Source organism: Mustela nivalis, assembly GCF_964662115.1.
Source record: "Mustela nivalis genome assembly, chromosome: 4".
Taxonomy (NCBI): Eukaryota; Metazoa; Chordata; class Mammalia; order Carnivora; family Mustelidae; genus Mustela; species Mustela nivalis.
In genome coordinates, this window is record NC_139023.1 from 10,030,863 (window position 1) to 10,044,122 (window position 13,260).

The 13,260-nt window shown below is 39.7% G+C and overlaps 1 protein-coding gene across 1 annotated transcript in view; it reads right to left on the reverse strand.

Annotated features, from left to right (window-relative positions):
* Positions 1–11,388, reverse strand: part of NPFFR2 (neuropeptide FF receptor 2) — a gene marked incomplete at its 3' end in the record, with an annotated part of 85,789 nt that extends 74,401 nt beyond the window's left edge. Inside the window, exon 1 of the mRNA XM_082727621.1 lies at positions 11,283–11,388. The remainder of the gene's footprint in view (positions 1–11,282) is intronic.
* Positions 11,389–13,260: the final 1,872 nt, after the last annotated feature.

The window sequence follows — 13,260 nt, forward strand, 5'->3', positions numbered from 1 at the left end:
TCTAAAATTAGGAAGACAAGGATGTCTACTCTTTTTTTTTTTTTTGAGTACACTATTTGATGAAGTTTTATTTTATTGAATCACAGAAATACAGCATTAGAAAGAGTCTTAGTTTCTTCTAATACCCTCTTTAACTTGGTGGCACATGGAACTCTATGAGCCTCTGCCAATGTGCTGGTCAGCTGCTGTTTGTTTTTACAAACATCTTTACCTTTCCTTACACAACTGTGTTCTGTATCACAAGAATCAAATTTTTATCACCTGGATAACCAATTCATATATATATTTTCCATGCAAATACCTACAAATATTTGTTTTTCTAAGTGAAACCTCACTGTACACTCATTTAGTATAATTGTAAAGACTTATTAGGACAGCTCTTTATTTTACTCTTATCACCGCTATTCAACATAGTACTAGAAGTCCTCGTCTCAGCAGTCAGAAAAGATATACGAAGCATCCTGAGCACCGTGGTGTCTTAGTTGGTGAAGATGTTCATCTCTTCATTTTGATTTAGGTCATAATCTCTGGGTCGTGAGATTGAAACCTGGGTCAGGCTCTGCACTCAGCATAGAACCTGCTTAAGACTTTCCCTCTAACTCCGCATACCTCCCAACCTCCTCTTGTGGTCAGGTTCATTCTCTCTCTCTATCTCAAAGAAAAAAAAAAGAGGGGGAGGAGAAGAATCATTATAGTAACAGGCATATTAGTAAGAAGGTAAAGTTTCACTCTTTACAGATAACATGATACTACATAGAAAATCCTAAAGACTCCACCAAAAAACTACTAGAAGTAATAAATGAACTCATTTATAAGTGGCAGGATACAAAACCAATACCTAGAAACCCACAGGGTTTCTATATATTAACAACAAAGTTGCAGGAAATTAAATAAACAACACTATTTCCAATTGCACCAAAAAGATTAAAAATACTTAAGAATAAACTTAACAAAGTGATGATAGATATGTACTCTGAAAACTATAAAACACTGATGAAAGTAACTGAAGATGATACAAACAATGCAAAGTTATCCCATACTCATGGACTGCAAGAATTAATACTGTTGGGTGCCTGGGTGGCTAAGTGGGTTAAAGCCTCTGCCTTCAGCTCAGGTCATGATCCCAGGGTCCTGGGATCGAGACCCGCATCGGGCTCTCTGCTAGGCAGGGAGCCTGCTTCCTCCTCTCTCTCTGCCTGCCTCTCTGCCTACTTGTGATCTCTCTCTGTCAAATAAATAAATAAAATCTTTTTTTTTTTTAAAAAAGAATTAATACTGTCAAAATGTTCATACTACCCAAAGCAATCTACAGATTCAATGCAATCCCTATCTAAATACCAATAACATTTTTCATAGTACTAGAACAAATAATACTAAAATTTGTATGGAACCACAGAAAACCCCAAATAACCAAAGCAATCTTCAGAAAGAAGAACAAAGCTGGAGGTATCACAATTCCAGTTTCAAGATATACTACAAAGCTTTAGTAATCAAACACTAAAGTCTTAGAATTTATATAATAAGAATTAAGTGTGTTGATTATTAAAAAATATTTGAATGTGCATAGTAGAAGTTACTATGAACAAAAACAGTAGATAAATTGGTAAGTATTTACTATACAAGAGTTAACATTCACAATACTCAAGAACACTTAAAAATTCATCAGGTGACAAATACCTTAGCAGAAAAAAATGGACAAGGATACTGATTAAACAATTTACATAAAAGCAAATCCACATATCTGAAAAGCATGAAAAGATACTAACTTCACAAGTGAAGAGACTTAAATAAATGTAATAATTATAAATTGAGGAGTTATAATATCTATGGTTGTAAGGACATGAGTAGTTTCATAATTTTCTCATAAAAATGTGAATATTTTTAACATTTCAGAAGGAATAGGGCACCATACATTAAAACTTATATTTTTACTTCTTGAACTTAGAAGGTAAAAGAATTTATAAACAATTTCTATTATAACCTTATTTTTTTTATAATACCCCTGGAAACAAAGTGAATGGTTTATAAAGCAGTAATTTTGTTGAACTGATTGTTTCTTATTATCTGTATCATGGGATATACAAACATGTAAAATTTTAATTTCATTATAGTAATCGACAGAGAAGCTTTCCACAAGGTATCAATGAATAAGAAAAAAAGATGGACATTTTTGAAAAATGATGACAAAAAGACTGATGTGCCTGTTTGCACATACAAATGTGTTTTTTAATGTATGTATGTGAATGGTTACAAAAGTGTAGAAAAATCTAGAATAATAGAAGTCAGTTGTTAACATGGTTTATCTGTGATATGGAAGCTCAAGAGAAGAAAGAGTGGACAGAACCAATTAAAGGAAACTGAGGAATTACAAATTCAAAAGCAATGGCATTGGGATATAATTTGGGAATTTATGTAAAATTACATATGTGTATATTTCTAAAATAAAATATTTTTAAAGATGAAAAATTACCATGCTGATGAAACTAACAGAATGGGGGCGCCTGGGTGCCTCAGTGGGTTAAAACCTCTGCCTTCTGCTCAGGTCCTGATCTCAGGGGCCTGTGCTCAGCAGGGAGCCTACTTCCTCCTTGCTCTCTGCCTGCCTCTCTGCCTACTTGTGATCTCTGTCAAATAAATAAATAAAGTATTTTTTAAAAAAAGAGAAAGAAAATAACAGAATGGGTGGATTTAACTTAAATCTAAAGTAAATGTTGTATGTATTTTTTCCTAGCTCAAATCCAGATTTTCTTAAAAATCAACATACAACGATACTACAGAACCTGAATGTATATCAAATAGTATATATCAAAAAAGACAGTCTCTTCAATAAATGGTGCTGGGGAAACTGGACAGCTATATGTAGAAGAATGAAACTCTACCATTCTCTTACACCGTACACTAAGATAAACTCAAAATGGATAAAAGATCTCAACGTAAGACAGGAATCCATCAGAATCCTAGAGGAGAACATAGGCAGTAATCTCTTCGATATCATCCACAGCAACTTCTTTCAAGATATGTCTCCAAAGGCAAAGGAAACAAAAGCCAAAATAAACTTTTGGGACTTCATCAAAATCAAAAGCTTCTGCACAGCAAAGGAAACAGTCAAAAAAACAAAGAGGCAACCCACAGAATGGGAGAAGATATTTACAAATGACAGTACAGACAAAAGGTTGATATCCAGGATCTATAATGAACTCCTCAAACTCAACACACACGAAATAGGCAAATATATAAAAAAATGGGCAGAAGATATGAACAGACACTTCTCCAATCAAGACATACAAATGGCTATCAGACACATGAAAAAATGTTCATCATCACTAGCCCTCAGGGAGATTCAAATTAAAACCACATTGAGATATCACCTTACACCAGTTAGAATGGCCAAAATTAACAAAACAGGAAACAACATGTGTTGGAGAGGATGTGGAGAAAGGGGAACCCTCTTCCACTGTTGGTGGGAATGCAAGTTGGTGCAGCCTCTTTGGAGAACAGTGTGGAGATTCGTCAAGAAATTAAAAATAGAACTTCCCTATAACCCTGCAATTACACTCCTGGGTATTTACCCCAAAGATACAGATGTAGTGTAAAGAAAGGCCATCTGTGCCCCAATGTTTATAGCAGCAATGGCCATGGTCACCAAACTATGAAAAGAACCAAGATGCCCTTCAACGGATGAATGGATAAGGAAGATGTGGTCCATATGCAGTATGGAGTGTTACGCCTCCGTCGGAAAGGATGACTACCCAACTTTTGTAGCAACATGGACGGGACTGGAAGAGATTATGCTGAGTGAAATAAGTCAAGCAGAGAGAGTCAATTGTCATATGGTTTCACTTATTTGTGGAGCATAACAAATATCATGGAGGAGAAGAGAGTTGAGGGAAATTGGAAGGGGAGGGGAGGTGAATCATGAGAGACTATGGACTCTGAAAAACAATCTGAGGGGTTTGAAGTGGCGGGGGGTGGGAGGTTGGGGTACCAGGTGGTGGGTATTATAGAGGGCACAGATTGCATGGAGCACTGGGTGTGTTGAAAAAATAATGAATACTGTTTTTCAGAAAATAAATAAATTAATTTAATTTAAAAAATAGTGCAATGTCAAATAAATAGCTTTTATTTATTAAAAAATATTATTTATATTAAATATATTACATAATATATATTGATTTAATTAATATATTAAATAATACATTAAAATACATTATTAAAATTTTTTTTCCCACATGAAAAGGAAAAATATAGATTGGTCTTTTAATTAAGGTAGGATCAGTGGAAAGGAGAAAATAAATAGCAGAAGGGGAGAGTGGGACCAGACTGAGACTGAGATTTTAACAGCTTAATCAGACCTTCAAAAAGGTGCAGGGGAATCTGATAAGGAAATGGAAATGAAATTTTCAGTGAGCAAATATTTGCTGAGTATCCACCAGATACCAGACTCTGTTCTAGGCACTGAAGCCCAAGGTAGAAATGAAAGCACAGAGTTCATTATGTAGAGCCTAGACTCTCCTTCTGGAGAGTATGATCATAAATAAGGAAACAACTCAATGGAGGTAGTCGCCAAGAGCACGTGGGCTCTAGGACAAATCAGATGATATTGTGATGACAAATGGTGTGGGGAGACACGCTGACCTGAGACTGACTGGGCAAAAGGAATCCCTCCCCAAGCAGCTCTTAAAGGAACATTCCCAGGTGGGGAGAACAGCAAGTGCAAAAGCTGTAAGATTAAGTCTCATCTGTTCCAGGCCCGATGGGGCCAAATGAAGACAACAGGCCTGAGAACAATGTCAGAGAGAACCGGAAGGCTCTGCTGCAGAACTTTCAAGGCCCCACTTCTGTTGGAAAACATGAATTAGAACAAGTTGCTAAAACCTGGATAACCAAAATATCAAGAAAAGCAAGCTCAGGATGGGGTACTTGATCAAGCTCAGGTTGGTGTTCTGGGAGCCCCCAGGACCATTAGCTTTAAGGAGCATCAAGTGCACTACAGGTCAGAAATCACCTGAGGAGCTATTCCAGATGAACTAAGTACAGACAAAGGGAACCTCCTCAGAGAGGCATGATTCTAGCCAAAGACGTCCAGGCCTGCAGTAGCACTGTGAAATATATGATATAATGGCTACCTGGGGACCAAAATAAAGCTTGCAAACCTGTAGAAATGGGGAATTCCAGAGAAATGACCAGGAGATTATGAGGAAGGGCCCAAGGGAGATGCAAGGCTGCCCACTGTTGAGAGGATGCCTGTAAACCAATTTGATACATCCTGCTTATAAGAAGGGTCAGAACCTAAGTTCCCAGAGAAAGCACCCATTTACTTCAGTACCCATGTGCCAAGAATTCAGGGACAGGAAATAAAATGGAAAGGAATATTTAGAAATTTAAATAGGTACTTAAATTAAATTAAAACCTTTATATAAAGACGTTAAATGAGATTCCCCCACCTTAAGAGAAAGAAGGGAAGTTCAATGAAATCCTAGGTACTATAGGAGAAACCGCTCTAAATGTCTAAATTTTGCAAGAAGACAAATGTGTTTGAGATGACAGTCTCTGAGAGAGGAAGCAGTTGTGTACGTGACAGATCCCTGCCCCTCCCTCCTAGGTTATAGGAATCATAAAGTCATGAACAAGCTCTTAAAATTTTCCTTTTGGGGGTTTTATGTTTCATAAGTGATAAACACTAATAAGATAACTTTGATTTAACTCGAGTTCCAGCAAGACTGAAGAAATGTGTATTCTCATTATTCTTTCCTAGATGATAATGAAGTTTCTTCTGTCTATGGCTGCAAACAGCAATATGGGTTAAACCAATTTTTTTCACTCTGAGAAATCATGAGGAATATTTGCACACAGAATCACAAAAATACATGTACGTTCAGATTCAACCCCAGAACCACTGGTCTCCCATGGTGGGACCCAGGCATGGGTATTTGAAGGAGTTTCACAGGCGTCTGAGTGGCTCAGTCAGGTAAGCATCTGCCTTCGACTCAGGTCATGATCCCGGGGTCCTGGGATCAAGGGTCCTGCATTGGGCTCTCTGCTCACCAGGGAGTCTGCTTCTCCCTCTTCCTCTCTCCATGCTTAGGCATTCCTCTCTCTCTCTCAAAAAATGAAATCTTCAAAAAGTTTTACAAGTGACTGAGGCTTCTTCTACCTATAAGAATGTTTGCCAAAGCTATAATATTTATTTATTCCCAGGTATGCAGCTTTTGTTTGGAAAAGCTTGGTATAGGCAGAAATCAGTACTTAGGCTCTAAACTGCCATTATTATATGCTTTGGGGGCCTGCAGTGTAGATTTTCTGCATGTGGACCTGAAGGCTGCCGAGTTCATTACCCTGATTTCTCAACCTAGTTAGCATGTTTACTTGGGGCAAATGATTTCTGAGCTTCAGTTTCCTTATCAACAAAATGGGACTTGTAATTGTACTCAATTTCTAAAATCATAAAAATTATATCCAGGATCTATAAAGAACTCCTCAAACTCAACACACACAAAACAGACAATCATATTAAAAAATGGGCAGAAGATATGAACAGACACTTCTCCAATCAAGACATACAAATGGCTATCAGACACAGGAAAAAATGTTCATCATCACTAGCCATCAGGGAGATTCAAACTAAAACCACATTGAGATACCACCTTACACCACTTAGAATGGCCAAAATTAGCAAGACAGGAAACAACATGTGTTGGAGGGGATGTGGAGAAAGGGGAACCCTCTTACACTGTTGGTGGGAATGCAAGTTGGTATAGCCAGTTTGGAGAACAGTGTGGAGATTCGTCAAGAAATTAAAAATAGAGCTTCCCTATGACCCTACTAGGTATTTACCCCAAAGATACAGATGTAGTGAAAAGAAGGGCCATCTGTACCCAATGTTTATAGCAGCAATGGCCACGGTCGCCAAACTGTGGAAAGAACCAAGAAGCCCTTCAACGGATGAATGGATAAGGAAGGTGTGGTGCATGTACACTATGGAGTATTATGCCTCCATCAGAAAGGATGACTACCCAACTTTTGTAGCAACATGGACGGGACTGGAAGAGATGATGCTGAGTGAAATAAGTCAAGCAGAGAGAGTCAATTGTCATATGGTTTCACTTATTTGTGGAGCATAGCAAATAGCATGGAGGACAAGAGGAGTTAGAGAGGAGAAGGGAGTTGGGGGAAATTGGAAGGGGAGGTGAACCATGAGAGACTATGGACTCTGAAAAACAATCTGAGGGGTTTGAAGTGACGGGGGGGTGGGAGGTCGGGGTACCAGGTGGTGGATATTAGAGAGGGCACGGATTGCATGGAGCACTGGGTGTGGTGCAAAAACAATGAATACTGTTATGCTGAAAATAAATTTTAAAAAAGTTAAATGAGGTAATGCAGGTTATCTCATATTATAGTTACAGCTCACTCAAGGTTAGCTAATACTATCTCATTTGGCTGTGGAAAACTGTTATCTTTTAAATTTGGTGTGCATGCAACCAGAGTGTTTAATATTATTAAATATTAATTTAATATTATTAATTTAATATTAACTTTAATATTGTAAAGTGCTAGGTAGACCTCTGGAGGCTTGGAAACGTAGGCCAACTGAGATTTCTGTGAGGAACTGGAAAAGGAGCATTCAGTTCTTGTAGAGGATGTTTCAGTCTGCTATTGCTACAGTAGGACCCAGACTCCATGCCGACATTTAAATGAGACCCTTTTAAAGAGCCAAGAAGAAAATAAGGAAGGTACTTTGGTGAAATACATTAAATTTTCAGTGGCAACAAAATTAAGAAAGAACCAACTTCTTGACACTATAAGCGTTATTTTGTTTTTGTGGGCTTTTGTTTTCTTCATATTATTGGCATGGTGTGATTTGGGTTGTACTGTTATTCTGATGCCTTGATGTAACATATCAGGTGTGCTTACCTGTAACAGAGAATTGAACCTAGTTTGACAAGAGAACTAGAACTGTCTTCTCCCTCTGGTCTGGCATTGCAACAAGTTAATTTTTGTGCTTTCCTGATTCACTCTGACTTTTTTGTGTGTGTTTAGGGGCGGGACATCAAAGAAGCATTCATAACATGCTTGAGCTTCTCACCTCCCACCCCCTGCTCTCTGCTGCTACCACAGGAGCTCTACTGGTAACGGCACCTGACCATGTGGGAGGGACTTCTCTGCCCTTTGCTTATCACCTCCCCTGCCAGAGCCAGAAAAATCTTTAGATTTGTCAGAGATGGGTGCCTTTAAAACAAACAACCAAACCAAACCAAACCATACCAAACCAAACCAAACACTGTGCCTCTCCTATGTGTCAACAGGTACATTCAGCAGCCATAGATACTATCCTACTCACTTCTTCAAATAGCCCATTTTATACAGGAGGCATGGAGGTCATAGAATTTTCAGGTAGCTGCTCTCAAGTGGCAAAATAAGGATATCTGGGCTTCCTCACCCTGGATCCTTTGCCCACTTACTATAGAAAGAGGGAAACGAAGAGGTGTGGGGGGGGGGTGAAGACATTTGGGAAAACTTATTCTATCTCATCCATTTACTTTGAGAAATCTGACTCAGGGTTAAATGATTTGCCGCAGGCAAAGAGCCAGTCAGAAGCCTTTCTGGGAAGAACAACAGATCACTTCACTTTTAGAAGTCTTAATCTGAAAATCCCACAAGGCACATGAAGGACACAAGACCCATCCTAAACAGCTGTCTGCTGTGGTGACCATTCCAACTCATTGCTGGGGCAGTCTACTTACAGCATATTGCCTTTGGTTCAGTAGACTGAGGGACCCTCTGGACCCTTAATGTCCAGCTGCAAGGCAACTGGAAAATTCTCTTAAGAGTGAGTCTGCCCCACAGAGTTAGAACTTGAAACTAAAGGCAAAGAAAAACTATCAGCTGTCAACACTGGGTTAGTGGTAAGCATAGAATTCACATGGTTAAGAAAAAAACTTACTAAGATTATTAAAAGTACATATAGATATGCTTTAGAAATGTGAGGTTCTATTAATCTTACTTTCTCTGAATATATATGGCAGCTTTAAAGTGTTCAACTACAATCAATTCCCCCTTTTCATAATAAGAGGATAGTATCTTACAAAATGCTATTTTTAAATGTAAGAAGGTTTGAGGAACAAAGTTCTCCTCTTGTGAGTCCACTTGCAGTTAGAAATTAATTTGAATACAATACAGTGAAAAAGTTCATGAATACTTACCCCAGAGACAATTACATGGGATTCTCATTAATAAAAGCACACACATAACAGCCAAGAACAATAAATGAGCTAATTTTCCACTGATACTAGTGAACTTATGTCTATATATTCCATAGCCTTTGCCATCTGTGAAAGAGAATGTTGGTGAGCAGCATGATTCACAGGAGCTATAAGGTGAAAGAATAAAAACTGAAACAACAAATTTCTAATATATACTTTTAAATAATTACATATAAGTAATTAATTAAATATAATTATATATTCACAAATATATATTCATATATAGTTAATTAAATATAAGTAATATATTCACAAATATATTAAAAATATAATATATTCATAAATATAAGTAATATATTCACAAAATCTTCAAGAATGAAAAGGCCAGACAAGATGATAGATTGATAAGTAAATGCAGAAAAAATAACAGATTCAAGCTCTCCTGTAAAGGCTTATAAACGTCAAAAAAAAAAGGGGGGGAGGACTGATCAAAAACTCTTATTGCATTAAATGGATTTTAGAAAAACTTATTATGTTGATACAAAGCATGGGATAATGACAGATGCATAATATGTTGTTATCAAGCAATAATGAAAGCATATTTTAGATGATTACAATATCTACTCTTCAATAATATTAATACCTTTAATACCTTAGCACCTTTAGAAATAGCATAGTGGATAGTGAAGTTGTTTTCTTGAATGATTACTTTGAACAGATGAAAGACTTTATATTGAAATCTGTATACAACTGCCACTCAATTTTCTGTTCATGATCATGATTCTATCTTTGGGCATTTCATAGCAATTTTACAAATTCAACCATAACTTAAAATGTCATTATTAAAATAATGTTACATAAGCCTTTTTGGTTTAGTTGGGATTCTAGCTGAAAACAAGGATATTCAGAGTTTACAAATCACAGTTGGCTCATCTTCTACCTTATTAGTTGTTATCAAAAATCTGGTTTATAATGTAAGGAGGAATTTAGACGCATGGTTAGAACAACAGTGACTACTTTGATCAGAAAAAGAAAATCCCAGCATCTTATAGTTTACATCATAGTATATTAAGAGTCTTCAAAATAAATAAATCTTTTAAATATCTACAGCCTAGCTGAGGGGAAGTGGGGGTTAAACACATTCATCTTCGTTCCTTCTGGTTCTGTTTTCAGCAAACACGACAGCACAGAGCAGATAATTTTCCTCTTCTCCCCCCACCAGACCCTAACTTGCACTGTTGCTGGAAAAATGCCTGGTGGTTTGGCAGAAGAGAGTTTACACCCGTATCGTCCGGAGACCCCATCTCAGCCCGAAGAGGAGCTAAAAATCTCTCCCAGCGCCTTCGCTGAGGGCTCGGCGGTGTCCGGTGCCGACGCAAGAAGCTGCGTTTTTAGCCTCCGTGACAAGTGCAAGCGCGCACGGTGCAGCCACGGACGCAAAGACCATCGCCTCGGAGTCCCCACAGATGAAGAGAACAGTCCAGAGAAGTCTGGCCAGCCCCACACACATTCTCTTAAGACCTAGCCAAGTTATACCAGCACAGCCCCAAGAGGGGTTTTGAACTTTATGGTTAAGAAAGCGCCCCTCGGATGCCTGGGTGGCTCAGTTGGTTAAAGCCTGCCTTAGGCTCAGGTCATGATCCCGGAGTCGGAGGATCGAGTCCCGCATCAGGCTCCCAGCTCCACGGGGGGTCTGCTTCTCCCTCTGACCTTCTCCTCGCTCATGCTCTCTCTCACTGTCTCTCTCTCTCAAATAAATAAATAAAATCTTAAAGAAAGAAAGAAAGAAAGAAAGAGCGAGCCCCTTGGTGCGCGCGCTGCCGGCCTGGGAACAGGCATTCATGGGCGGGCGAGCTCGGGGAAGGAAGACCCCCTAAAGTGGGGCTGGTGACCAGAGTGACACTTTCCTGGATTGTGGTCCCACCGAGGGTGCCCGAGGAACTAGAGCGGGATTGAGGAAAAGTCAAAAGAGTAAAGGTGCAAAAAGGTGCAGAATACAAAGTAACAGTCCCCAGGGGCTAACGGAATCCTGCCAGGCAGCGGAGGCCCTGCCGACCACAGACCAGCCCGGCCCCCCCTTACCTGCGCCCCGCGGCGACTCCGTCCCTGCCGCGTCGCCACGAAGCCCCCGCCGGGTTGGGCAACAGGTCCGTCCCTCTCCCCGCTGCGGCGGCCGGGCTCCTCCAGCCACCTGCCCCGGCCCGGCCAGCGGCTCAGCGCAGCAGGTCCCTGCCCGCCTGCTGGGCGCCTGGGCTCTGCGCTTCCTCCCTGCCTCGTCGCCCCCTTCGGAGGAAACGTCACTCTCCAGGGGGCACCCGCTGGCTGCTGGGATGCCAGAGAAGCTCCTCTCAGCCCACTAAGGGCCATCCGGATACCTTCTCTGGAAATTCAGAACGGCGTGCTGCAAAGAAAAGAAAGCATCTCTATGACTGCTTGTTTGCCTCTCTGCACCTTGGGCAATTGATTTAGCCTCTCGGTGCCTCCGCTCCCTCTTTCATAAAATAGAGACGATGATGGTAACTGGGAGTCTGAGAAGTAAATGAATGTGTATGCACAAAATGCCTGGAATGGGTCCTGGGACATATTAAGCATTCAATAAAATCTGTTGTTTTAAAGTTCTCATCACATCTGTGAGTCCTTGTGAAGGCCTTTCAGGTTACAGGAAAACCTCTCTGAAATTCTGGAAATGTGAATTCCCATCATAATTAGAAGGCGAAAGGAAAGAACTGGCGTAAGTGTTCAGTGATGGTGACAAGAAAATCTGCTTCATTGGAAATTGCTAATAGATCATGCCTAAAACTTAACGCATTAACTTAGAGGTGTATACAATTACTGAGGTGGAATATTTAAAGGTACCTTAAAGGTACTTTAAGATAGCAACGTAGGTAGGGTCAAGGTGGGTAAAGCTTTTGCGTATGCTGTCAGGTCTGACCCTCACAGCAGTAGGCTTGTTAAACAGTTGGTTGTTATAATTATTCCCAGTCCATACAGAGAGAGGCACCAAGGTTCAGTGGCTAGTCCAAAACCACAGGGGTGGTTTTCAAATGACAAAGCCAACTTTGGAAGACAAATTCAGTTCTCTCACTATTAAAATCTCTCTGCTGGAAGCACTGATAAACGTGGGATACAGGAAAAAGCTGCTTGAAGAGACCTTTTCAAAGAGGATTCCTGGGTCCTGGATTAAGGTTGTAGATTCAGATCTATGCCTGTTCAAACCTGGATTATGACCATGTTGAGGATGTAGAAAGAAGAATCTCTCCCAAAGCCTTACCAGGTTCAAGGAGAGACGCCTTCCCACTTCGGTGAAATCTGTCTATCCCTGGGCACAGAAAGTCATGGGGTGGGGGGAAGACTTTGAACAGTTACTAACTGGAGGCAAGTCTTAGAAAAATAAATTCAGGAAAATGAAGGTATGAAGTGAAAAGCATTCTGTGTTTTTAACCTGAGCTTCTCCTATCAAAGGGCAAAAAAGAATGTGGAGGACAAAGGGGTGGCTCAGTCAGTTAGGGACCAACTCTTGATCTCAGTTAAGGTCTTGATCTCAGGGTTGTGAGTTTAAGCCCTGCAATGGGCTCCACACTGGACATGAAGCTTACTTGAAAGAAAAAATGTGGCCCATCACCCCATATAATGGGGTGTCTCCCTGCTGTCTCCCTGCTTCTACTGGAAAAACAGATCATCAAAATAAATAGGAATAATAGCACTGCTTTCTGATGAGACAGTGAGGTAATGTCTAGTTTGTGAGAATTTTGTTACAAATTAAAAGAAATACAATATTTGCCATGCAAGAGTCATTAAATTAGGAGTCACTTGCTGTCTTTTATAAAATAACAGTGTGTACTACTGTCCTGATTCCACTTTCCAAACCTCATGGGAAATATTAGACCATGTCCATAAGCAGGAGAAAATTATATACAGAGAGGGACCTGAAATATGCTTTTCTCTTACTACTTTCCCCTAAAGCCCAAACACACTGCCTTAACCACGCTTTCATTTATTCTGCTTTACCTTACCCAGTTTTGGTAGAAAAGCTAGTCTTCCTGCTAGACAATGTTTTTCT